At 42.8% G+C, this 26,594-nt stretch overlaps 1 protein-coding gene across 6 annotated transcripts in view; it reads right to left on the bottom strand.

Annotated features, from left to right (window-relative positions):
• Positions 1-26,594, bottom strand: part of FREM1 (FRAS1 related extracellular matrix 1) — a 285,770-nt gene that overhangs the window by 163,997 nt on the left and 95,179 nt on the right. The window contains exons 1-2 of one of the 6 annotated variants that reach the window (XM_047830264.1): positions 13,308-13,571; positions 8,261-8,423 (exon numbers count right to left, since the gene is read on the bottom strand). The exons of 3 other annotated variants lie outside the window; for them this stretch is intronic. The gene's annotated coding sequence lies outside the window, so the exon portion shown is untranslated. Of the gene's footprint in view, positions 1-8,260; positions 8,424-13,307; positions 13,572-26,594 lie in introns of those variants that run through there. 2 more of the 6 variants (XM_047830263.1, XM_047830265.1) reach the window with 2 other exon arrangements.

Below are 26,594 nucleotides of genomic sequence, written 5' to 3'. Positions count from 1 at the left end.
CCCTAATGAAACTATGGGCTTTAGATAATCATAATTGGTTCAACAATTGTTAACAACTACACCATGATAATACAAAGTGTTAACGATTGGAGAAACCTAGGGGGTGGGGTGTATGTGAGAACCTTGTTCAATTTTTCTGTAAATCGAAATCAGCTCAGAAACTAGAGTTTATTAATTAAAAAACATTATTAGAGGTGCCTCGGTGGCGCAGTCAGTCAAGTGACCGGCTTTGGCTCAGGTCATGACCTTGCAGCTCCTGGGTTCCAGCCCTGCATTGGGCTCTCTGCTGTCAGAGCAGAACCCACTTCAGATCCTCTGTCTCCCTCTCTCTCTGCCTCTCTCCCACTCGCACGTGCACGCTCACTCCCTCCCTCTCAAAAATAATAAATAAACAGTAAAACAATTACTAGTTGACCTATCCTTTGACATGTTCCATGATTAGGTTGAATCGACTCTCCAGTAACACCCAACAGGTCTAGAAATTTTTCTACAGAGCAGTGCAGGGCTCTTCACAACGAAAAACCAGCAAGGCAAACCACAGTGACTTCTTGCTCATGTCACCTCCTGGTGTTCAGGACTGAGCGTGATTCTCTCCATGCTGTAGAGCTCTGTCCTCCCTGACCTGCATACATCCAGCTACTCAAGCGCCATCAGGCCTTGCTGGCCACAGGACACTCCCACACTGACGCCCCACCTATGAGCCCAGTGCTAGTATTAGTCCTCCAACACATGCATGAGTCCCTAACGTGTCTGTGTTCTGCTGAGTTTAATTGCATTAAGAAGAGTAGAAAGTTAATCTGCTTACTTTGGCAGACTTTGGGGTGGGCTTTGGTGAGTGGGAGGGTGGGAGAGTGCTCTCAAACACTGAGAGTAAAAAAGCTTCCATACTAGTCCAAAACCAAAGTCTCCACGAACATCACGGGCTGCAAACAAAGTATCTGAACGTCTGATTAGATGACTTATTGCTGAATACATGGTGCAAAAGAATACAGCACTGGGGAAGAATGGCATTGTATAACAATTACCAAGCCACATCAAGTCAGGGAGACGTTTCAAAAGACACAAATATGGAGCAAACAAGGCTCTTGGCTAAAACACTTTCTTGGAGTCTCCAAGACACAAATAGACTAATGTTTAAAAGTTGGCTTGCAAATCATTTGTCTAGAACCTATTTACCAGAGGCACCGTGTCCAGACTAGTTGACAAATGCGGTTCACACCGTGATGTCCCGGAGCACTACATAAACTCCTCACGGTGGAAGATATTTCTGGGGAAATCACACTAAGACACCTGCCCTTTGAAGTGTTGGCCAAAGGAGTTGAGACTCGCTTATTTGGTTTTTCTCAGTTTAGTACGCCAAAGTCCAGGGCACTATCTGTGTTGTAACCATGCTCCGGGGGTCCCAGTGGTGCTGTTTTCACTGACCACAAAGTAAACGGGGCCCCCGGAGCTACGCAGTGTGGTGGTTGACCCCGATGTCTCCTGAGGTCTGAGGGAAAGTACTGGCTACAAAAGAGACTTCCTTCTCATGGCTTTAGCCAAATTTCACTGCTGGACGGAGGCAAACAGCCTTTGTGAGGGCTGACGATGGTCTTCATCACTGACAACGTTCCAGAAACACACCAAGGTGAAAGAGTTGCCCTAATGTCTCTCCTAAACCAGCGGGGTCCCATTTCTGGCTTCACATCAAGATCGCTCATGCATCATCTCCAATCTCAGATTTAACTCATCTGGGTGGGGTCCAGCCATCTGAAATCAAAAGTTCTCTGGTGATTCTAATGAGCAACCAGGATTGAGGATCACTGCTGCAAACAACTACACGTGATTTTCTTCTCCTATGAGTAGAAGAGGTAAAGGGCGCTTTAGTGCCCAAGGACTGAAGGTAGGTCCTTTGGCATGTCTGAAAACCATCAGGGTGGAGTGGGGTGGTGGGACGAGGGCTGGAGTGCCACCTAGAAGACCAGCACCTGGAAGAGGCTGAAGGCAAGATCCAGTTTGAAGGTGACTGGGGACCAATGGGGAAGAAGAGAGGGAGACAGGATGGCCCCAGAAGAAATGAAGGAACCTTTCCCAACAGCCTAACTGGGAGACCATTCCTAGGAAGCTAGTCACATGCATGAGAAGTATAGACATGAGGCAGTGGTTTCCCGAATTAGCAAACTCCTTAGAAAGGAAACAGTCTAAAATAAAAGAAATTAACATAAAGTTGAACCAGTAAGATTTTGTGCTAGGACTAGTTTCCATTGCATTCCAACTTTTCCCTTGCTGTGAGTCTTTAAAGACACAGTGAAATACATGTATTGGGATAATACATTTTCTTACCCACAAGGCTAATACTTATCCATGATTTTTTTCCCCCACGGTATATTTCATATTGTGATAGAAACAGTTCTTTGGCTTTAGGCAGGAAGTAATAGGTCTCCCTAAAATCATTACCTGCAAAGTCATTATCGATCAGATGAGAAGGGAATTCGAGGCTATCTGGTTAATCATCTGCCGCAAAGCACAAACATTCAGACCTTCTGGTCTGTAAATTAAAAATGTCTCACGTGACTCCAAAGACTAATTCCCTTTTGTGTTCCTAATGTACCAGTTTCTTCTTGTCAGTGCTTCCGTGAAACAATGGCCATTATTTCATGCCTCCTACAATATTTATTAACACAGTTGTGAACCTTGACCTTGTCTGCTGAAGCCCATCTCACTATCTCCAGCCTTCTGGTTAGGATAAACAATTTGGCTTTTTCTACTCAGTAAGAAAACACAAAGATCGATCCTTTGAAGGAAATAGAGCCTTTTTTCTTTTTATATACAGAAAAAGCCAGATAATACTGCACGTTTACCTCATATTCTTCAGCTCACACACCTCTTTGTAGGCAGACCTCAATTAAGCCTTTGAACTAAGGATAAGCCCTTTGACCAAACCATTCACTCTTTGAACAACTTAGTGTTTCAAGAAAAACCTCAACATACAGAATAAATGTTACATAAACCTTCTCAGACTTGCTGGCACCATCTGTACAGGGCGAATCCATAATATCGATTTCACAAGGTTGTTGTAAAGATTGAATTTGCTGTTGTCGTTCTTTTTTTTAATGATACTTATTGTGAGAGAGAAAGTGGGGAAGGGGCAGAGAAAGAGGGAGAATGAGAATCCCAAGCAGGCTCTGCACTGTCAGCATGAAGCCCAGCGCAGGATTTGAACCCACGAACCGCGAGGTCACGCCCTGAGCTGAAATCGAGAGTCAGACGCTTAACGGACTGAGCCACCCAGGCGCCCCTGTCGTTGTTGTTAACAAATTCAACTGCCCTCACATCATGGGCACGTGTGCTCCCTACCATGGCATTGTCTTAAAGTCTTCAGTCTTGGTCTTCGAAAGTCTGAAGAGTCTAGGTCTTAAAAGTTTGAAGTCTTCGATCTTCAGGTTCTGCCTGCTGCGCGACACCATAGGATCTCTGAATACGTCTCTATTAGCTCGAGTGGCTGTCATCATTTGCCACATCAGTGGGGGAGTGGATGCACAAGGACCTGCATCTTCCTACCAATGAATCCCATAGCCTGTGATTCCCATGCACTACAAGGAGCCTATCACCAGAGTGACTTCTAAAGCTCCAGCCCAGGAAATGTCTCTTTCTCGGGGAGTAAATAAAGACCGCTAGTTCCCAGTAAAGCAATCCAGCAACAGTCAACGTACTAGGCCTCATAGCATCTGGAGTGCAAAATGGTACACACAGCACGTTTCCCCCTCCTAACCTGAAGCGTTAAATTGGCACTACGCAGGCTTTTTAGCCCGATGAGAAAAATAAGGTGGGTTCCATCTAGAAGTTTTGAAAGCGCCAAGCTAGTCCTGCCTGAGGAAATTTCCTTGTCACCTCACCCTGAGGCCACGCTCTAAATCCAGAGTGCATGACAAATGGATTTCTCAGGGTGATCAAACCACAGGTTTGGTCTTCTTTCTTTCTGCTGTTGTTATGTCTTCAGAATTTGGAAGATCTCCTCCTCCTCCAGGAGGAGACCTTGATTGATGTGGTGGCATAAGGTTTATGGGGTGAATTTGGTTCCCCCAAATTCATATATTTAAGTCCCAGTCCCCAGTACCTCAGAAGGTGACTGTATGTAGAGACAGAGCTTTAAAAAACTTTTTTTTTTCTTTTTAATGTTTATTTATTTTTGAGACAAGGCGAGAGACAGAGTGCAAGCAGTGGAGGGGCAGACAGAGGGAGACACGGAATCTGAAGTGGGCTGTCAGCACAGAGCCCGAAGCGGGGCTTGAACTCATGAACCATGAGATCATGACCAGAGCCGAAGATGGACGCTTAACCGACTGAGCCACTCAGGCACCCCTAGAGATAGAGCCTTTAAAGAGGCATATAAGTTGGGGCATCTGGAGGGCTCAGTAGTTGAACATCCGACTCCAGCTCAGGTCATGATCTCATGGTTCGTGAGTTCGAGCCCCATAGCAGGTAGCTGCTGTCAGCCTGTCAGCACAGAGTCCACTTTGGATCCTCTGTCCTCCTCTTTTGCCCTTCCCCTGCTTGTGCTCTCCCAAAAATAAAGAGGCAATTAAGTTAAAATGAGGTCATTAGGGTAGACCTTAATCCAATATAAATAGTGTCCTTATAAAAATAAAAATTTAGAGGACACAGAAGGGTACAGAGGGAAGACCATGTGAAGACACAGGGAGAAGATAACCTTCTACAAACCAAGGAGAGAGGTCTCAGGAAGAATCAACCCTGCTGACACCTTGATCTTGGACTTCTAGCCTCCAGAATTGTGAGAAAATAAATTTCTGTTGTTTAGGCCACCAAGTTTGTAGTCTATTGTTACGACAGCATTTCCAAATTAATACATATAGTAAACAAGAGTTGAAGAGGCTATAAAAACCAACGTGAAATCACGACCAGTCCTACGGCCCCTCAACTCCTGTTCCTTTCGTACTGATTACTCACCCTCCAGTGACCTCTTAACCACCAATCAGTACCTCCAGCAGCAGCTACTTTTCATTGTTTCAAGAATTCTAAGAGCTTAAGGTGCCAACCATTTTGCAACATTTGAGCAAAATCATTTTTATAAAATGCTGTGGTGTTTCCTTCTGATCTACTGTATGAACGTCCGTGGATCTTAGCAGGGGCCACAGTTGGGGAGGAGATCAAATCCTGAGGCATGACATGTGGCTAGCAGGAGTCTGATTTTTTTTCAGATGAGGCAATTATTGCAAGAAAAGAAGAAAGTAAGGAGAGTGCAAGGAGAGGAAAGGAAGAGAAAAGTCTATTGGGTCTGGAATTTGCAATGAACTGCGGGTGCCCTGGAACACCCAGTCACCACACCACAACTACGTCCTGCATATTAAATGACAATGACTTTATGTGAAAAACTGTTATTTTATATTTTGGAAATGAGCTAGAGATGTAGCCCATACTTGGTAGAAATCAGTTCTTCAGGGGCATTTGCCCTTTTGATCCCCATCCTTGTTGGCTTTTTTTTTCATTATTACTTTGATAAATTGTCTTTGATCGGCAGACCAGCGGCCCTCCCCGTGGAAGAAACCAAGCCTGAAACAGAGAGGCTCCCACCCCAGTGAGACTTGAGGACACGGTGACCTTAGATTTGAAGGCTGGTCCCTTCGCCTCCTGGTGACATCATCTAGGCCAAATTAAGCTCTCTTAGCCTCAGTTTCCTTACCAGTAACAAGGGGTTGAAACACCAACGCATAGTCGTGTTGTGCGAATCAAATGAAAAAAAAAACCTGTGTGGCCATCTAGCACAGTGTGTGTGCTCAATAAATGTTAGTGTTCTCACAACGACTAGTGCTGTGACTATTACTCCTACTACTCATCAGACATTTTCTTTTCCCCTTTCCCATCCTATGCTTCATATGGACCAACCAGCCTACCTCCTTGAAAAGTTGTCTCCATCCACCCCCGACCATCTTGCATTCCCCAAGAGGACAGCTTGATGTTGACTGCCACCAGTCCACTGAAATAGCTCCCAGAGGCTGCCAGTGACTTGCTAATTGATAGATCAACTTAAATGTTTCTCCAGCGATCCTCTCTGGCCTTAACAGCACCCAGCAGTGCCCTCCACCCACACTTTCTGCAAAATTGCCTCTCTCCTGGGCTATGTAATGCAATGTACTCCCGGTTCTCTTTCTCTCCCAAACCACTGCTTCCTTCTCTTTTATTTGTTCTTTCTTTGCTTTCTATTGTCTTTTTTTTTTTTTTAATCTTCTCTGGGCCATGTTGCACTGCTAAAAATGTGGCACTTCTGAAAACTGTGACCTCAGCTGGCTTCTCACAACACATCCATTTCCACAGCCTTTGGCTAACACCTCTAGGCTGATGTATTCCCAAACCACAGCCCTACCCTCTCCCATAGCTTCTAGTTGCACACTTACAAGGACCTGCTGGACCCTTCCCATCTCTGTTCTCCTGTTCATGTCTGCCCCTTGCTTGGAATGTCTTTGTTTCCATCCTTATTAAAATCCCTATGTATTGAGACCTCGTGAAATGCTTCCTTCAAGATGCCTTAAGACATGATCGTTCCATTTGGAAGATTTCCTTCCTGCTAATGGAGAAGATCACATTTTATTTAAACCTGTCACCGGGCCTACCTGTTGGCGTAACTGTTTATCTATGTGTTTAGAAGGAAGGAGAACAAAACTGTGTATTGCAAGTGATATGCATTCAACACATGTATCAATAAATGAAATCAGAAAATAGAATTGAACTGTGCCTTCAGCATTCTTGTCAAAACAAGAACACCAGCACACATTGACATCTTTGAGCTCTTCTCATGTAAACTTGAACACTCCTATGAGTCTGGGTTATGGAGATATTGTGCCTAGGTCACTCTCTAAAAAGAAAAAAAAAAAGGCGGGGTGCCTGGGTGGCTCAGTCGGTTGAGATTCCAACTTCAGCTCAGGTCATGATCTTGAGAGTTCGTGAGTTCGAGCCCCATGTTGGGCTCTGTGCTGACAGCTCGGAGCCTGGAGCCCGCTTCAGATTCTGTGTCTCCTTCTCCCTCTGCCCCTCCCCTGCTTGAGCTCTGTCTCTCCCTCTCTCTTGAAGATAAATAAACATTTTAAAAAAATTTTTTTGAGAAAAAAAAAAAAGAGGTTGGGGCACCCTTTCTCTTATGAGAAACATCTTGCTTGAGTGGTGCCCATAGCTCCATTCCTCTGATTAAATAATTTTCCGGGGCGCCTGGGTGGCGCAGTCGGTTAAGCGTCCGACTTCAGCCAGGTCACGATCTCGCGGTCCGTGAGTTCGAACCCCGCGTCGGGCTCTGGGCTGATGGCTCAGAGCCTGGAGCCTGTTTCCGATTCTGTGTCTCCCTCTCTCTCTGCCCCTCCCCCGTTCATGCTCTGTCTCTCTCTGTCCCAAAAAGAAATAAACGTTGGGAAAAAAAAAATTAAAAAAAAAATAATAATAATAATTTTCCAAATTCCTACACAAAGATATAGAAGACAAGCTTATCCAGTTCACAGACAGTGCAAATCCCAAAAAAGTTGACTGTTATCACTGAGGGCACAATCAAAACCCACGGTCTCAATAATCGGAGGCTAGGATCATGGACGGAAGCCAGGAAGTTCGCTTTCAGCAGCACAAATGTAAAACTACATCCCCCCAAATCAAGTGCATATGAATGGGAAAGAGCAGACCTCCTCTGGCAGAGATTTATGGAAAAAAAAAAGTCTGTCTTCAAACTATATGAAAAAGGATTGACTTTATTCTCTGGTTGCAGGGTGCAGAACCAGGGACGACGGGTAGAATGGCAACCTACTTTTAGAAAGAACTTTCCTTCAGAGTTGTCCAATAATGGCAAGAGCTGAGGGACTGCCAGAGAAAGGGATCCTTGTCCTAGGGAGGGGGTGGGATTCGGTGCTTTCCGAGGTCCCCTGCAACTGTGAGACTGGATTTCCCTGCGTGATTGTCCTCTGCCCATCTCGCCGGCCTCTTCTCACACGATTCTCCTCCCTGCCACTGACAGGCTAGTCACCCAGTCCCTCTTCCTTGCTTAGACTCACTGGGCTGCCAACCCAGAGCCTTTATATGTTTTACCCATGATGCTCCATCTGCCATGAATGCCATCTCCCCACCTCTACCAAACTCCCTTTTGCCTGGCGAAATTCTATCCATCCTTCAGATCTCGGCCTCCCAGCCCAGTGTTATCTGCTTCCAGAGCCCTGCAATACCCTTACCGCACGCTGCACACCTGCAGGCATTTAATTGTGTATTCGCAGTCATTTCATTAAAAGCCCACCTTTTACTCTAGTCTGTAGGCTTCTTGAAGATAACAACCATGATTGTTCTGCTCACTGAAGTCCCTCCAGTCCTGGTCATCTTCTCTGGCAGAGAGAGGCTCAGTAAATATTAGCTGAGTGACTCACTTATCACAATGCAAACACCGGGCCGATAAGAAAAAACTGGTGGAAGAAAGAGAAAGATCTGGGGGGTGGGGGTAGGGGTGGGGGCAGGCTGGGGGGGGGGGAGCACTGCATGCTTGAACGGCTGTGGCGTTCCATTTGGTGATAGTTCACAGGCTGACCGTGGTGCAATCCCAGAGTTTCAAATTCTCAAACAAACATTTCCCCAGACGTCGGACCGCCTGCTACAATGGAGCAAATTCCCCCCAGCCAAAACAATAAAATGATTTCTTTCCTCATGTATTTATCATAAACGGCTATAAAAGTCTTCACTTCTGGAGGGTCGGGAAGAAACGAAGACAGAATGATTTTTATGTCGCTCTTGCTCTCTCTGTACTAATCGCCTGACAGTGTGGGCGCTCGTGGGTCTGTTCCATGGGTCTATACCATCCTGGAGGAGGAATCAAGTGAGAAGTAGGCTGGGATGAGACACCCAAGGCCAGAGAAGTGGTGGGTTGAGATCTATTATGCTTAGGCAACGAAATCTGGAAGAGAGCTTGGTTTCCCATTTCTCTTTTCTCTGCACCTATAAACTGAGTGGCTTGACACGTTTGATTCCTTCCGGCCTTCACACCTGTGTTAGCCCTCTTCCAAGGAAGAAATACTCATTGAGCACTTATCGTACATTGTGGACCATGCGAGGTGCCTTCCAAGTGCCCTTTAGCCCTTAAGAACATTCGGTAAGTGTCCATACCCTCCTTTTTTAATGTTTACCATTGAGAGAGTGCAAGTGGGGAACGGACAGAGACAGAGGGGACAGAGGATCCGATGTGGGGCTCAAACTCACGAACCGTGAGATCAAGGCCTGAACTGAAGTCGGATGGATGCTCCACCGACTGAGCCACCCAGGCGCCCAAAGGTCATTCTTTTTTTTCTATGACACCACTCTGGGTTCTTCTCTTAATACTACCTTTTGGTTTCAGAACAATCACCGATGCTTATTGGATGAAATAGAATCATCCTACCGTGTTAAAACAAAGAGGAAGATTTACAGAAAGCAGAATTAAAGTGTCGTTGTTGTGTGCCACGGTGTTGTCTTTCCAAGGAGGAGAATCACTTTAACAGCAAAAACAAATCCAGCCTACAAAAGGGGTTTGATAGGACACCCCGAGCAACTTTTTAAACATTGGGATAAACTCTCATCTGGCAACGACCATCCTTTCTGAAATCCTCCTAGGCTCACAATGGTTTTGGCTCATAATTTACTGAATGAGGAATTTTTGTGCTAACAGGAAATGTAGACCCTGGAATGAAAATCCCATGGCCCTCCGTGTGACCTCACGAGACAAAGTCCTGGCACATTTCTCTGAAGAAGAATTTAGGGAGCATTTGTAAGTCCTGAGCAGCTGATAACACTTGACACAATGCAGAGATGGGTTCCCAGGGATGTGGGACACCAATAGAAGGGCACGGAGTGTAGTGGGTCCTAGAGTGTTATCTGCACGGGCCTCTAAATGATAGAAAAGTTCCAAGGATAAAATTGAGAGTGAAGAGTGACATACGGTCTTAGAAGCATTTGCGTGATGCAGAAAAGGAGTATTTTTGACATCCTAAACGCAGCCCCAGAAATAGGGAGGGGTAAGAGTGACACCAAAGGCTATCTTGCCATCTCCTTTAAACCCACCAACAAGAGGCCAAGAACTTATGACGAAAATAGCCCAACTCTGCAAAATCCCTGTACTCTGTCCTCCAGCGAGTAGTTTCCCACCCAAACATAGTATCTTCAGACAGCTGGATGCTACATTTATCGGAAAAACACACAGATCACAGCTATATTTTCTTCTCTTGATGGCCAACTTTGAGAACCCTTTGAAACGTTGCAGTTATGGCAGTAAGAGAAACTATAGTAGAGACAAAATGCAGATTTCATTAGGGAGTTGTTGTTGTTTTTTTTTTCCCCAGCCCCTCAAAGGTCTCTGTTTGAGCCTCTCTCGCCTGGTAGCACAAAAGCTATTAAATCACTTGAATGAAAGGGTCAGGTTACTAGCTGTGCAAGTATGGAAGCGGGCAAGCCCTGTTCAGACCACCCAGCTCTCCAAAGGGTAGCAACACCAGATTCAGACAAGATAAGAGGCTGCTGTCCTATGTAACCTGGCCAGGGAAACAACCTCTCTGGAGCGTTACAGGACTGCATTGTGAGGAATGGGCTGCACGCTCCAAAAAGGTAAAATTTGTCTAACATACTACACCGGCGGTCTTGGTTTCTTATGAGAGAAAGAAAACTTACAAGACATTTTTGAAGAATTTTAAGAGAAGCAGTGAGCCAAATCTTTGGGCCTATTTTCAAAGCAAATGTCATTCCTCCCTTACCTGTGTTTAGAAGGCAGAGACATATCCACTAATGTCAGAATATCAGAGCTGAGAAGATACTCAAATCCATTTAGTTCAACGCTTTCGTTATATTGACGGAGGGAGTGAAGGTTAGAGAGGTTAGACGGCTCATCCAAGACTGGCTAGCAACAGCTAACACTCGAATCACCATGAGGACAAGGGCTCTGTTCATACATTGACTTTTTTGGAGTCCCTGGAAAGTAGCAGGGCACCTGACACTAAGCAGGCACCCGCAAACATTTGGAGTGAGAGGGGAGGAAAAAAGGAAGGGATGCTGATGGCCACGTCCTATTTCCTTTTTACTACAAACATACAATGGCATAAAATGTCGCTGGGGAAGAGGATGGGGCTGAGTTCTCACTTTCAGATGTTGTCAAATGAGGACTTTCGCATGAATGAGGAATCGCTTCCTGTTTCTCCCAAGCCCTGTTGGTTGGTCTAATCTAAACTCAGTTTCCAGGAATTAGACTGCTCCTGACCAGTCCCAAGAAATAACCCAGCTCAGTTCAGCTTGAGTCAGCTTAGCCCATCCCCAGAAGCAGAGCATCCTGGGAGGCTGGTAAAGAATTAAGAAGAGGGGCGCCTGGGTGGCTCAGTCTGACTTTGGCTCAGGTCATGATCAGGTTTGTGGGTTCGAGCCCATGTTGGGCTCTCTGCTGTCAGCACAAAGCCCGCTTCAGATCTACGGTCTCCCTGTCTCTCTGCCCTTCCCCCTCTCACATGTGGATTCTCCCTCTCTCTAAAAAATAAATAAACATTAAAATAAAAAAAAAAAGAAGAAGAAGAATTAAAAAACAGCACTGGGTTGAAAGTTTCTGAGACAAACACTGCTTGGCCATGTGGGGTCAGGTCAGACCACACATCCCAACACGTGGAGGCGGGGAACATGGCATGCAGGCGCCTTTGCCCAACTCCCTTCCTCACTCACAGGAACGGAAAGGCAAGGATGGAAAGAGGAGCAAGGAAACAAAGATGACGGTGGTGGGAAGGCTGGTTAAAAGCCCTGGTTTACCGGCCAAGCATGCAAAGCCATGTTGCATATAGGTTACATTCAACATCAGCTGAAACTCAAGTTTAGTATTTAGCTATGAGGTTTAATATTAACCAAGTAGGTGGCAAGAATTTAATTGCCAAGGACAACACAGACCAGCGCTTCTCCAAGTATGATCTCACCTACTGCAGAATCACCCAGGTGAATTCCCAGCCCCTCCCCAGGCCGAAAATCCTCTGGGGGCATGGCCCAGGCACCTGCCTTTCAGCAAGCACCCAAGTGGCACTCTGAGCTCTGAGAATCCCTGGCGGAGAGAAAGAGCAAAGGTGGTTAACATTTTCCTAGAATCGGACTGAAGGCACGTTTACCAAGTATAGGCAGGGGACTGGGAAGCAATTCTTCAAGCTTTAACTAAAGCTAGGAATGGTGGTGTCAGTTTTCCAGAGCAGAAACCCGAGGAGCATTTGGGTCACTAGGTCTGGTCTTTGAAGCAGCCCTGAAGAGGTTAATCTCTCCAGCAAGATTCCCAGGCCATAAACTCCAACCAGCCCCGGAAATGCTCTTTTGAAGCTTTGTAATTCACACCAGGCAACAAGACTGAGCACAAGAGTTAAAAAAAAAAAAAAAAAAAAGCAGAAAGGAAAATTAAGTGCCTGGAAAGTTATTTCTGTGACCCAGATGAAAACTACAAGAAGCTATTCACTATAGCACGAAAGTCTCTGGACCAAATCTGGGTAATGAGCAGAAAGAACTTAAAAATCAGTCCAAAACTTCAGAACAATATGATTTCTTTGCCTCTCCAACACTCCCTCTCATCCTCATAAAAATAGAAACCATGCTTTTAAAAATATATATGCAACTATAACTAAACTAAAGCAAGGTATCCAAAAATCATCTCATGCAAATTTCTATCTCTTTATACCATGAGGATATTATCTGCAGTGTTAATTTTTTCATCATTTCCCTTTGCCATTTCATTTAGCTGAGAAGAAACATTCTGATGGGGGGGGTGGGGCTGGATTACAAAATTTAAAATGGTGATTTCATTGGTGAGTGCCATTGGGATGGATTCAGAAGAGAGTTATAAACCATGTTACATAATATAGAGAGTCCCATCTTGAGCATATGGCTTTGTAACAGTGCAAACTGCCACCTTCTGAGTTTCCATGAGAATTAAACTTTTGCAAGCCGACTCTGCATACTTCTCGCATGGTTACTGGAAGGGATTGCCACCACGCAAACAACCTCTGGGGCATTCTGCTACCAGAACATTCACAGTCAAGATGAGAGGAAGTACACAAAGCAGATACTTACAGGTAGTGGTTTTCCTTTCCAAGCTAAAAAGCTAGAAACCCTCCAACCCGAACCCCGGCGGGCGGTAAGAGTCACTGACCTGGTAATCTCTGGTTTAAAGGGTTTTGGGGGGCGGGGGCGGACGGAGGACAACAACCCAGGAAAGAGCTGAAATTCCAGTCTTTCAGGTCAGCTGAGTTTGAGCTTTCTTTGTGCTAAAAATCCATGAACCCACCCCACAGGAAAATAGAGACTTGAAGTTCACATACTCACTCCACCGTCCTTGCTGGTCCTCTCCAAGGCTGCTGCTGCTGCTGCTGCTGCTGCTACGGAAACTTCCCGACTGCCCAGCCTCAGGACTCCCCCTGCGAAGGGCATGATAAAGGATGCCTGCCGTGCCTTGCGGGGAGCCCGACCTCCCTGGCGGAGAGCCACGGCTCTCCAGTCCCTTCTGCTGGTCGGGGCCCCGCGGGGACAAAACTGCGCTTTTGTGAATCAGGTCGCTTGCTCCTCTGCCTACCCTCTCCCCAGCGTCCCCTTCCACTATTAGTTCTGTACTAACTGCTCCGCCACTGGCTGAGCCCAAGCCGCCTCTCCCGCCCGCAGCACACAGGCACACCCGCTCACACACATGCAGCACACGCACGGACACACACACACACACACACACACACACACACACACACATGACATGTACCCCGTCGCCCAAAACACACCTCACCCGGGCGCACCCAGGCTGCCCACACACATCCCCACACACCGACACATTCACGTCCATGCACACATAGTCACACACCCTCACACACGTGTGTGTGCCTACTTACACATGTCACACACACACACAGGCTAAGACCCACCCCCACGCATATTGACACACGCACACATGCTAACACCCACCACATGCAACCTCCTACACTTTTCTCCCCGGCCCTTCAAACTCTTCAGACACTTTTTGTTTTTTCCTGAACCCCTTTTCTTCAAACAAATCCTTCGGAAAGGTTTTTATTCAAAGTCAGACAAGATGCTCAGCATTCAGAAAGGAGGAGGCAGGGGAATGGGGCGGGGGGGGGGGGGGGCTTTAACTTTTGCCACAGCCTTTAAAGAAAAAGAGGAGCTTCAGTTTTGAAGCACCACCTTAGTTCATCAGCCTACAAGGCTTTTCACGTGTTTGATTCTTTTTCAAGATTCACCAAAATTCCATTAACCTCATCTCATTTACGGAGAGTTCATGACCCCACCGATTCAGCTGTATCCCAGGTCAAGAAATGTCCCTCAGAAATTCATCTCATTAAAGCTGCCAGGGTTCCGTGGGTGGGTGGAAATTTGTTCCCTAACAACTGCATAATAAAGTGCATTCCTGTATTTCATCTCCACCAGAAAAAAAAAAAAAAGTAATGGCATACCATCTGTCCTAACTTTTAAATTGACCATAAATAGAGACGTTGAAGTAGTATCTCACTTTGGGGGTAATGTTTATGTTGAGGCATGTCTGGATATTCTAAACTTTAGCCAAAAGCACATGGCCCTATAAATCCAGTCCAACCTAGACTGTGGTTCCCCTTAACAAGGTCACCACACCGTGCCTCCTTCCTTGGGAACAATAAGAAGAGAGAAGGAAATTGAAAAGGAAGGAAAGAAAACTCCACGAGGAAGGAAAGAGTGGAAGGAAAAAATGCAAAAGACGGAAAAACAATTCTTTTCTTTTACATAGACTTTATGGATACGTATACCCTTGTTTGAAGTCACTAGAAATTGAAAATCTTCAAAAGTCTCTTGATTCATCCCATTTGCTCTGATAATAAATGGGTGAAGCTTCTTCAAGAAACACTAAACTCTATATAAGTAAACAGTGTTTGCTAAACACCATCAGTAAACAAAATATAGTGACAATGTATGACTCGTGTACTAATCCTGAAAGGGCAAGATAAAATGCCTTATTAATGATGACGGTTAGGAAACACAGTGTGATAGACAATTTGGTTCTCAGATTGAATTTAAAAATGTACCAGCTTGTGAATATCTTAACTGCAAAGAAATGAAGATGATCCTAAACACTATTCATTGAGACACGAAATCCATTTGGTACAGGAATGGCAGTAGGTAGTTGCGTGCATATGCTTCTCCTAATGTCTGGACTAAATAAAGTTTACAGATTAGTCTAGAAACAGAAATCAATGCTTTACATCACTCCGATGGGGAGAAAATACCTGCAGCATTCTAAGCAAAAACTAACAAGCAAACTTAGATGGAAACGCATTTCAAAATGTCTGCAGGAAATGCAATTTTCTTTAGGTTAAAGTAGTATACGGATGATGCTTGGCCTAACTTTATGCTGAACTTCTTCTTAGAATAGACAGAGATAGAGTTAGGCTAGCCAAATATCTTGAAATCTGAAGTGCCTGCTTATACATATAAGTCACTCTTTCTCTCAAATCTCCCACAAATGGATAGGGGCTGTTAAAATAATACCATTATCAACTTTAATGAAGTACTCTTCAAACGTGTTGAAACGCAAAGCCAAAGGTTTAAAAAGAACAGGCAAAGGAACAACAAAGAACTCTTCTCCTAAAAGCATGTGCTGTTGTGCTGAAACAAAATGCATTTTAAAGAATTCATTCTATTTCTAACCTTAGGGCTGGAGTGACGTGAAAAACATAAAGTGCCTTGGAGATGAGTTCGTGTTGGAGACTAGCACACCCTTTTGGACTGTACCATGTATAATTTTGGCTGGACTGTTTAGAATATAGCATTCTCTGAGAAGAATGCAAACATCCGCACCAACAACTCACATAAGAGAATTAGGAGTCTGGCTATTAAACATTGCCCGACGGCACCAAGCACCTTGCCTGGGACAATGGTTTTGCCCTGAGTCTATAAAACTCGCTGACCATGGGGAGCAGAGCTGCAACGAGACTTTTAGTCCAGGGGTGGAAGGGTCACGCTTTAAACAGATCAACCTAAAACCAAAAACGTAAACAAAATCAAAGCAAAATAAAATACCCTGTACAGCAGGAGAGAACAGAAACACCACTCAGCAAGGGTGTTTGAGGCAGCAGCTTGCTGAGCTCAGGGTTCAAAACTGAAAAGGGGAATGAAATAACCCCTCAGCGAGGCAAGAAGAGCAGGAGAGCCACGAAATCAGAAAAACGTAGACCGACATCATTCTTAAATATAAGTGCCTGGGGCGCCTGGGTGGCTCGGTCGTTTAAGCAGCTGACTTCAGCTCAGGCCATGATCTCGCGGTCTGGGAGTTCAAGCCCCGCATCAGGCTCTGTGCTGACAGTTCAGAGCTGGGAGCCTGCTTCCGATTCTGTGTCTCCCTCCCCCGCTCATGCTCTGTCTCTCTCTCCCTCTCTCAAAAATAAATAAACATTTAAAAGAGTAAGTACAAAATCCTAAATAACATATTTTACGAATTTAGCCTAGCTATGTCTTTTGAAAGATATAACCAATATGGTTCCTTTCAGCGTTGCAAGGATGGTTCAAAATGAACACATCTAGTAGTTACATAACATTAAAGGAACCAAAAAGACCACACTATTGTCTTAATAAATGCAGAAGAGTGGAACTCGGTAAAATTCAACGCTCATTCACTAAAAAACAAACAACAACCAAAGCCATAATTAGCCAACTAGGAATAGAATGGAAGTCTTTTCACATGATCAAAGACATCTACAGAAATCTTATGCCTCGTGGTAAAAATTTTGTAACCACTAGAGAAGGAGCAGGACAAAAATGCCTGCTACGTTCCCCACCATCCAACACTGGGTAGGAAATCCTAACCAATACAGTAAGTCAAGAATGAAAAATAAGGCATGAGGATTGGCAAGGAAGAAAATAACCATATTATTTGTCAAAGATATGAGTCTCCTTATAAAATATCTATTAAAGATCTTCTGAATGAGGGTGCTGGAAGAGGGTGACCCCAAGGGGAGAGACACTGAAGGGACAGACTTTCCCGAGCACATACTAAGTAATCCACCTGTTAACAAAGGAATCCTTCTCCCAGCACTTTATTTTATGTCTGGAGCCCCCAGTCCCACTGGAGATCTGAATTAATGATCTCGGTCCTTTCATTTTATGAACGCCGGTACTCAAACCACGTGCTTTACTGAGTCTATCACGTTTGCCCACCAAATTCCTGCAGGAAATCAGAATAAACTGACTCATTCCATTCCACCGTGGCCTCACAACTGAAAATCAAATAGGCAATGCATTTTTCTCGTTAATAATTAACTTGAACGCGGCTTCAAATGCTAGCATTAAAGTCAACCGAGATTAGGATTTTCTCACACACGTTAAAAACATGAAAAGATCATCAGGAATCCTTGTTATGTCCAACTTTTATAGGAAAAAGGAAAATGCACCAAAGGCAACATAAGCCATTTAATTTTAAGAGGTGTTGCTTTTCAGCTATCTTTGTGAGATTTGGGAGCGATTTGGTCCTTCAGAGTTTAGCACCAGGAACAATCTTCTCTTTCCAAGCATAACATAAGGAGTTGGGAGTCTTCTCTTATTGACTCTGAAAAAAACCCTCCTAATTCCAGCTCTCTCAAAAGATGATGAATTTTGCATCATAAAGAATCAAAATAAAGAGTTGTTACATTAAAACAAAACAAAACAAAACAAAACAAAACAAAACTCACGGCAACCTAGCCCAAGTCAGAATACTGTCTGTGCTCTGAAAGTAGCAACAAACCCACAGGCAAAAGATGCTTCTCACATCGTAGAAGTAAATGGCACAAATCTAACAAAATCCCAGACTTTTTAGAAAGATGAGGCTGAAGTCACACACTGAATGTGTCTCAGATGAATCAGACTGAGCTGTCGATTAAATTATCTGCACCAAGGATTACTGAACCTTAGTATAAGCTAGGTTCTGTGCAGATCATGGCGAATGAATGAGGGTGCTGGAAGAGGGTGACCCCAAGGGGAGAGACACTGAAGGGACAGTGATGGGTAAGACCTAGTGCCTGCTCTCAAAAATCTTACAATTCAATATAGGGAAATACTGTATAATGGGATGTGATTAAAGACAGCTAACAATTATTGAACATGTACCCCCTTCTGTACATGTTGACATATAAGCAGTTATTAACTCATTTAATCCTGACAACTCTAATACCTTGAGTGGATCCAGGGGCTCAAACCATATCAGTTCTGTCTCCTTCCATTGACCAGCTCTGGTTTGCTTCACTCTGTATATTAACCTTATTTTCTCCTGGTTCATACAAGCTTTTTCTTTTTCTGTTTATTTATTTGTTTTAGCCGAAGCAGAGTGGACATGTAATATTAGTTTCAGGTGTACAAGACAGTGATTCAACATTTATGTACATATTATGAAATGCTCACCCTGATCCGTGTATTTGTGCAGGCTTTTTCATGAGAAAGAAGACAGCCAGCGGCCCAGGCCTGCATTCCTACGGCTTGGAATCCAAAAGGAAGAGAGTAATTTTCCATATCAGTTTTAGCAGAAAAATCCTAGGGCGACTGGGGAAGAAGTGGGAGTTTTAGATGTTGACACATCAGGACAATGTGGAGTGAGGGGACATTTTTCTAAATGGGAACACAGGGAAGAGGATGGGGAAGCAGCTGGACAGGACAGGCAGGCACCATGAGAGAGGTCTAGTTCGGTCTTTGAAGCAGTAGGGAGCCCCTGGAAGTTGTTTTTTAATTGAATATATTTGCCATGAAACACTGTGTAAATGTAAGGTGCACAGCATGTTGATTTGATGCATTTATATACTGCAATATGATTGCCATTGTAGTGATAATTAACACCTCTACCATGTTACATAATTATCCTTCCTTTTGGAGGTTTGGAATAATTAAGTTCTGGTCTCTTAGCAAGTTCGATGATTATAATAGAATATTGTCTATAACTGCTCTCAGATCTCTAGGGCTTAAAAAAGAGGTGAGGAAAGACATGGAGGAAAAAAGAGGCCAGGAAAAGACATGGAGGAAATTTAAGTACATATTACTAAGCCAAAGAAGCCATTCTGAGAAGGCTGCATATTATACTAATACAAGCTATATGACATTCTAGAAATATAAAGACAGTAAAAGATCAGAAGTTGGGGGTAGGGAGAAATGAATAGATGTAGCACAGAGAATTTTTAGAGCATTAAAACCACACTGTATGAAACTTTAATGGCAAATACATATCTTTATAAATTTGTCCAATACTCAGAACGTACAACTCTAAAACTAAAATTTAATATAGACCATAGACTCTGGTGATACTGATGTGCCGATATAGGTTCATCAGTTTTAACAAATGCAACACTCTGGTGGGCGATATTGATAATGGGGAGGCTATACCTATATGGAGGTAGGGGGTATGAGGGAAATCTCTGTATCCTTCCATTCAATTTTACTGTGAACCTAAAAAATAAAGTCTAATGTTTTTTTTAACTCAAAAGTTAAAAAAAAAAAAAAAGCAATGGTACCTCTGATCACAATCCTCAGAGAATCTCTCAAGGAGGAAAGACAGTCGTTAAGAATTGCGCATGGAGAAACTGAGACCCTCATGCACTGTCAGTGGGAATCAGAAAACGGTGCAGCCACTATAGGAAACAGTATGGAATTTCCTCATGAAAACTAAACATAGTATTAACATACGATCCAGGAATCCCACTTCAAGGCATATATATCCAAAAGAATTGAAAGCAGGGTCTTGAAACTATATCTGCACATGCATATTTCCTATCACAGTTCCCAGAAGGTGGAAAAGGCCAAAATGTTCCACAGCAGATGAATGGGTAAACAAAATGCGCTGTATGCATACAATGGACAATTATTCAGCCTTAAAAAGGAAGGAAATCCCGTCACAGGCTACAACATATATGAAATTGAGGATGTTATGCTAAGTTAAATAAGCCAGTCACAAAAAGACAAATACTGTATCATTCTACTTATATGAGGTTAACCAAAGAAGTCACATTCATAAAAGCACATAGTGGAAAAGTAGTTGCCAAGGACTGGAGGAAGGAGGAAGAGAGGAGTTGCTAGCTAATGGGGAAAGAGATTCACATATGTAAGAAGAAAAAGTTCTGAAGATCTGTTTCACAACAATGTGAATATATTTAGCACTACTGAACTGTATACTCAAAAATGACTTAAGATGATTTTTTTAAAAAAAAAAAGAATAACTCTTCACAGATTGGGAAAAAAAAAAACCTACTGGTGGCTCAGTTAGTTAAGCATCCGATTTCAGCTCAGGTCATGATCTCATGGCTCGTGGGTTCGAGCCCCGCATTGAGCTCTGTGCTGACACCTCAGAGCTTGGATACTGCTTTGGATTCTGTGTCTCCTTCTCTCTGCCACTCCCCAGCTCATGCTCTGTCTCTCTGAAAAATAAATAAAACGTTAAAATAAATAAAAACAAAAATTCACTAGGAACTCTTAACCCACAAGCCTAAAATCACTAAGGATCTGGCATAATTTGAAGAATGGTTAATCATGCAATGACCATTCTTTATTATTGTTTAGGGGAAAAAAACCCTCACATCTTTACTGACAAGTACAATTACAGGTTCCCAACCTGCTTACAATCAACTCACCCAACCAAATCGTTTGAGATGGGGGCAAAGGATATAATGAAAAGTTGTTTTTCTGAAAGTTTCCTTTGGTTCAAAGTTTCAAATTATCTCTTACTACTTCTGAATCTTAGAACTAAGAGCACTTATTTAAAATTTTTCTAAAATTAATTGTTTTCTTAATAATTGGCAACACTGCCCCACGTCTAGGAATCTTTTGGAGGTCTTCTCTGAAATAAGGTCAACACACTCCTCAAAAATTTCGTACATAAAGTAGTAACTTGATAGCCTGTAATATTTAAGAGCAAATGTGATATTCAAGCACATAAAATAAACCTGGCTTTATGTAAGACACAAAAAATTTATAAGTTAGCTTTTCTGGGGCACCAGGGTGGCTCATAGGATCGAGCACGGCACCAGGTTCTGCACTGACAGTGTGGAGCCTGCTAGGGATTTTCTGTCTGTCTGTCTGTCTGTCTGTCTGTCTCTCTCTCTCTCTCTCTCATAAATAAACAAACAAACACACAAACATACACTGAAAAAAAATTATAAGTTAGCTTTTCTACCAACAATTTCTCTGGTTCCTTAGCTATGAGCACTTGCCCCTATGCATTTTCTTTCACCTTCTTGACTAAATTCTCCATACTATGTGGGAATGAGGTAAGACTACACAATTTCAGAAAGCCCTTCCAGGATATCCAACGTAAATTACACACATCAAGCCTCGTTCACAAGAGGCTACAAGTATTTCGGCATGGTCTTTCCTTAGTTGAATCCCTGCACTGTACAATTCTCTGGCTTGCAGAGCATATTTAATACACATTGCTTTTGATATTGTCTACTTTTAAGGCCGATAATTCAAAGAGATTATACAAATTATGTAGCTTCAATTATATGAAACGTATCACTGTATCTTGCCCCAGTAAGCGTGTACGAAATGGCATTGATGACAATGATGACTTGGGAACATGCTCCAAAACAATGTCACAGAAGGGTCTGACCCTCTCTCCTCACATTAACAAAAATGTAGTTAGGAAACCAACAGATTCTGGGCGCCATGTTAGAAGTCCATTGTAGACTTAATGGAGGTGGCTGAGCAGAAAGCAGAGATGCAGTTACAAAGATATCTGAGTGGAATGATCACCTTGTACTACCCTGTTTTGCTTTTTTTCTCTAGCATGAGGTCAGTTCATTCATTCATTCAACACTTACTAAGCACTTACATATATTGGGCATTATCTCAGTGCTGGAAGTATAACAATGAGTATAATACATGTAAAGAATTATGAAGAGTCTGGGATACTATCCTCCTTGACAACTAACAAGTTAGCCTACCACAATTTCATGGATATTGGTAGAAGTCATAACACTCATGGGTCTGAGACAAAGGATAGTTTATTACTCATAACAATAGCTATAGCCAGTGTATGAACATTTTTACTGCTTCCCTGAAACTCAGCTCCCACAAGACGATGTAAAGAAGGTCATATGGGTACTTGAATCTGTAGTGATCTACATTATAAAAGAGGAACCTTCAGTTTAGGGAACCTGAATATTTTATTATGGGCAGTAAACCTGCCTGCCCTTTGTCCTGGAAGAAGACAATATCTTTATTATACTGGACAAAAAAAAAACAATTCTACCTTCTGCTCTGGAAGGAGATGCTATGTCTACCTTGCAAGGTATTTGCTCATACAACCTTGAAAGGGTAGTACAAAATAAAGACACTCAATACCTTTGCTCATGAAACATGCAGAAACACAAGACACTCATGGAGAAGTCTCTCCCCCAAAATACAGTCCTTACTCTCAAGAAGCTTAGAATCTAAAAGAGGGACTACAAATGTAAAAATAATAATTATTATTATATATATATATAATTATATAATTATACGATATATTATATATAATTATATAATTATACGATAGTATACGTATCCAAGATACTACAGGAGAATCAAGGACGTGCTCTGAACCAGGATGTGCAAGAAGAACATTCAGAAAAGCATTCTCAGAGGACCTAATTCCAGGACTGACTCTAAAAGGATGAAAAGGAAAAGGCAGATATAGAAAGAGGTAGCCATCATTTTAACAAGAAGTCTCTGCAAGACCAAAGGCATGGAGATGAGAGTCATTTGCTGCAAGTAGAAAACTACACAAAGTTGGGTGTCACTGGCAGCTTAAGCATGAGGCCAAGGGTAATTGGAGCTCAAGCTGAGGTAGGAAGCAATGCTTACAGTTCTGAGAGTCTTTAATGTCTTGCCAAGGAGCATGGGTTTTGTGCTGTAGGCATTGGAAAGCCACTGGACAGTTTAAACAAATCTTGGATTTGCATTCAATTGATCACTCCAAACCGAAAGGAGTCCTTGTCTCTGGCTCATTGTTGTGATTTTGGTATGATATGGCAGGCCCTCAGTAGTCCCCTCCAATCCCTGATCACATACTACAAACACCCAGTATGTGTGGCCACCATCAACCACCCTTGGGAATGTTTCTTTGATAATCCAAGGGGGGGCTGCCCGCTCTTCTCAGTCCTGGTAAATGTGCTGTCACTCTCACATTCTGCCCCAGGCTCCAGCAGGCACCCTTTTTGTTTCTTGCAGCCTACTTATCAGCCTCTGAGTACTTTTATCTTGTTCCCTTGGGTTTTAACAGTCAGTGATAAAGGCATCCAGTTCAGTATTTTCCTATCCTCTAATATCCTCCTCTGACAAATGTTATCACTGAAAAATGACAGAGAATTTCCTGACATCTTCTGTGTCTCTTACTGTGGTCCCTCCAGAGCATTTTAGCATCAGTGTTGTTGATGGAGGCACTGGATGCCTGGGACAAGTACTAACAATAGTTTCTAATCATGGATGAAAAATAAGTTTTTGTCATTTATTTGTATGATAAAATTTTTAATCATTTATTTATGAGGGATGGGAATGCAGGTCTTTTTAGAATTCTTGGACTTTGAGGTGGTGGGACATTTAAGCTACACAACATCCGGAAATTGTTTGAACCTAAAACACACTCTTGATACTTTATCATCTTCAAATGCTACAAATGGCACCTAGGTCTGCACAATGATGATTACCAGGGATCAAAAAGATCTGAATGGATCCCAGAAACTCCATCTCAGAAAACCTCAAAACCTAAATTTATTATTTTTTTGTTTTGATTTATTTATTTAGAGAAAGAGAGAGACAGGAGGAGGGGCAGAGAGAGGGGGGTACAGAGGATCTGAAGTTTACTCTGTACTGACAGCAGAGAGCCTGACAGGGGCTCGAACTCACCAACCGTGAGATCACGATCTGAGCGGAGGAAGTCGGACACTTAACCGAATGAGCCAGCAAGGCGCCCCAAAACCTAGATTTATTCTTTGAGGCACTCTTTTCATGAAACGTCTGACCAGCCACACATCAGCAAAACCAGAGCTCATTGCCATAGTGAATGGAGCAGGAATTTATCAGCTATCTGGCCCATGCCCTTCCACTGATCTGTTATCTAGCTCAACTTCTCCAAAAGCACCTTAGAACCAAGGGGTATTTGTCAAGTGTTTTCATCTTATTAAACAGTGACATCTCTAGAATTGATTCTTCAACACCTTTTTTTTTTAAGTTTATTTATTTATTTTAAGAGAAAGAGAATGCACGTGCACACAAGCAGGGGAGAGCCAGGGAGAAAGGGAGAGAGAATCCTGATGTGGGGCCTGAACCCACAAACCAGGAGATCCTGACCTGAGCCAAAACCAAGAGTCGAACACTTAACCAACTGAGACACCCAGGCATCCCGTTCTTCACCATCTTTAATAGAAAGTGTATTGTATCAAGTGTATTATAACCTGGGTTCTTATAGTGACACTTACTTAGGATTTTAAATGCATAAACAGCAGCATCCAATGGGCATCACTTTTAACTTAGCACGTGAAGAGAAAAAAAGATGTGAATGTTCTAACTTACCCCAATGTGGCTGACTTCAGATAAGCATTAATTACTCTAAGTGAATATTGCAAATAATACACACAATATAATGTTCTAAAGGCTTCTTCCGGTTCCAAAGCTATTTCATAGACATTAACTTGTTTGATCATGTCAAACACTGTAGTTTTGACATTATTCTGTCCATCTCACAGACAGAAAAAGCAATGACTTTCAGCTATGCTTCTGTAGCAAGAGGCTGTCTCTGAGGCTTCTTTCTAGTCACAGGGTGTATTCACAGAGTTTCAAGGATGACAGAAATGAACTGGTGGTGGTATTCATTTTACAGAAGAGAATTTCAAAACCCAGGGATACGCCCAAGTTTCCAGAACTAATGGTGGAAATGAAAGAACAACAGAGTAGCTTAGCCATGTACCGAGTTACTGATAGCAGGACAACTTTGGCATTTATGAGTATTGTGACCTTGGAGAAGTGGCCTCATCTTTTAGAACGTCAATTACCTGGTGTACAAAATGAGGATGAACCCTTTAGACACCTCCAGGAGTTGACATGGATGGCAAACGGAACAATGTGCTCAAAAAGTCCTCTGTAACCTCTGAAGTGACGAGCAAATGCCATCAGATAAGCTAATGCATGTAAAGCACTCACATGCTAAGTCCAGCAGAAGAAATCTGCCATAAATGTTAACTATCAATATTAATCCTATCATCTATGTAGAAAACAAGACACTTAAAAAAAGGAGGGTAGTAAATTCTCCTCCACAAGGCAGATTCACAATGTTTTCTAGAAAAAGTACTTGCTTTAGAATATCTTAAAAACATATTTTGAGGTAAAATATGTACACAGTAAAGAGCATAAAGTACATAAATCTGTGTAGAGCTTGATGAATTTACACTCGTATACACTCGCGTAACTACCACTCAGATCAAGGTGTAAAACATTTTCAGCGTACCAAAGTTCCCTCATTTCCCTGCCCAGACAACACCCTCCTCAGCCACTCAGCGATGACCCCGATTCTGGCCTCCGCACTATAGATGGGTTTTGCTTGCTCTTGTAGACATGGAATCGTATAGTATACGTTATCTTGTATCTGGCTTATTTCCCTCAACGTAAGTTCTGTGGTATTTATTCATGTTTTTCATGCACCAACAATTTCTCTTTTTTCATTACTGTGAAATATAATACTGTGTGAATAATCAGTTATCTATTTGTCTATTTCTCTGTTGATGGACATGTGAGTTGTTTCCAGGTTGGGGCCATTATGAATAAAGTTGCTTTGAATGTTCCAATACACGTCTTTAGGTGCGCCCGTAGACTAATTTCTCTTGGGTGTATTTCAAGTCTGAGATTGCTGTGTCATAAAGAAGTGTATATTTTAGCTACACCATTTTGAAGCGCGATTCCAAACACTAACAGTAACTTCCAAGTCCGGCCAAACCTAGCCTGCTCTAATTCTGCAGATTCATTACAATGCCATTCACACGATAAAGAATTATTTAGCGTCTGCAATGTATCAGAAATACAGTAACAAACAAGGCAGATGCGAACCCTGTCTTCATGAAACTGACCTTCTGGTGGCTGGCAGACAAGGAAATAGAAATTAGAGCATGATAAGTATTATGAAGGAGACATTCAGGTCCCTATGGGAGCATATGACCAGGGGTCGAAAATGAGTTGTGATAAAAGCCTTACTAAGGAGTCAAAAGATTGGGTTCTATTTGCAATTTTCCCATCAGGCAACTGTATGACCTAAGACAAATTTCTTACCTTCCTGGGTCTCTCCTGCAATAATAATACCATTTTACACTTGTGCCAAACTAAATTGTTCTTCTTAAGTTGTCTAAAGAAATAAGTTTGTAATCTAGGCACCCCTCATACAAACAAGCCAGTAGAGAAGCAAGTCAGAGGAGGAGCCCTGTTTCTTTTTTGACTATAAAAAAGATACTTTAATTCCTTCCTATGCAAGGGAAGTACAGAAAACTCAGTTCCCCTGAAAACAAATTAGGATGTTTAGCTGTAATAATTGTTAAGTGTTTGTTAGCTAACACTATGGTGGTAATCATGTCACAATACATATCAGATCAACAGGTTGTACA

Source organism: Prionailurus viverrinus, chromosome D4 (genome assembly GCF_022837055.1).
Source record: "Prionailurus viverrinus isolate Anna chromosome D4, UM_Priviv_1.0, whole genome shotgun sequence".
Classification (NCBI taxonomy): Eukaryota; Metazoa; Chordata; class Mammalia; order Carnivora; family Felidae; genus Prionailurus; species Prionailurus viverrinus.
The sequence above is the reverse complement of the archived record's forward strand: the minus strand, read 5'-3'. Positions and strand labels throughout refer to the sequence as shown.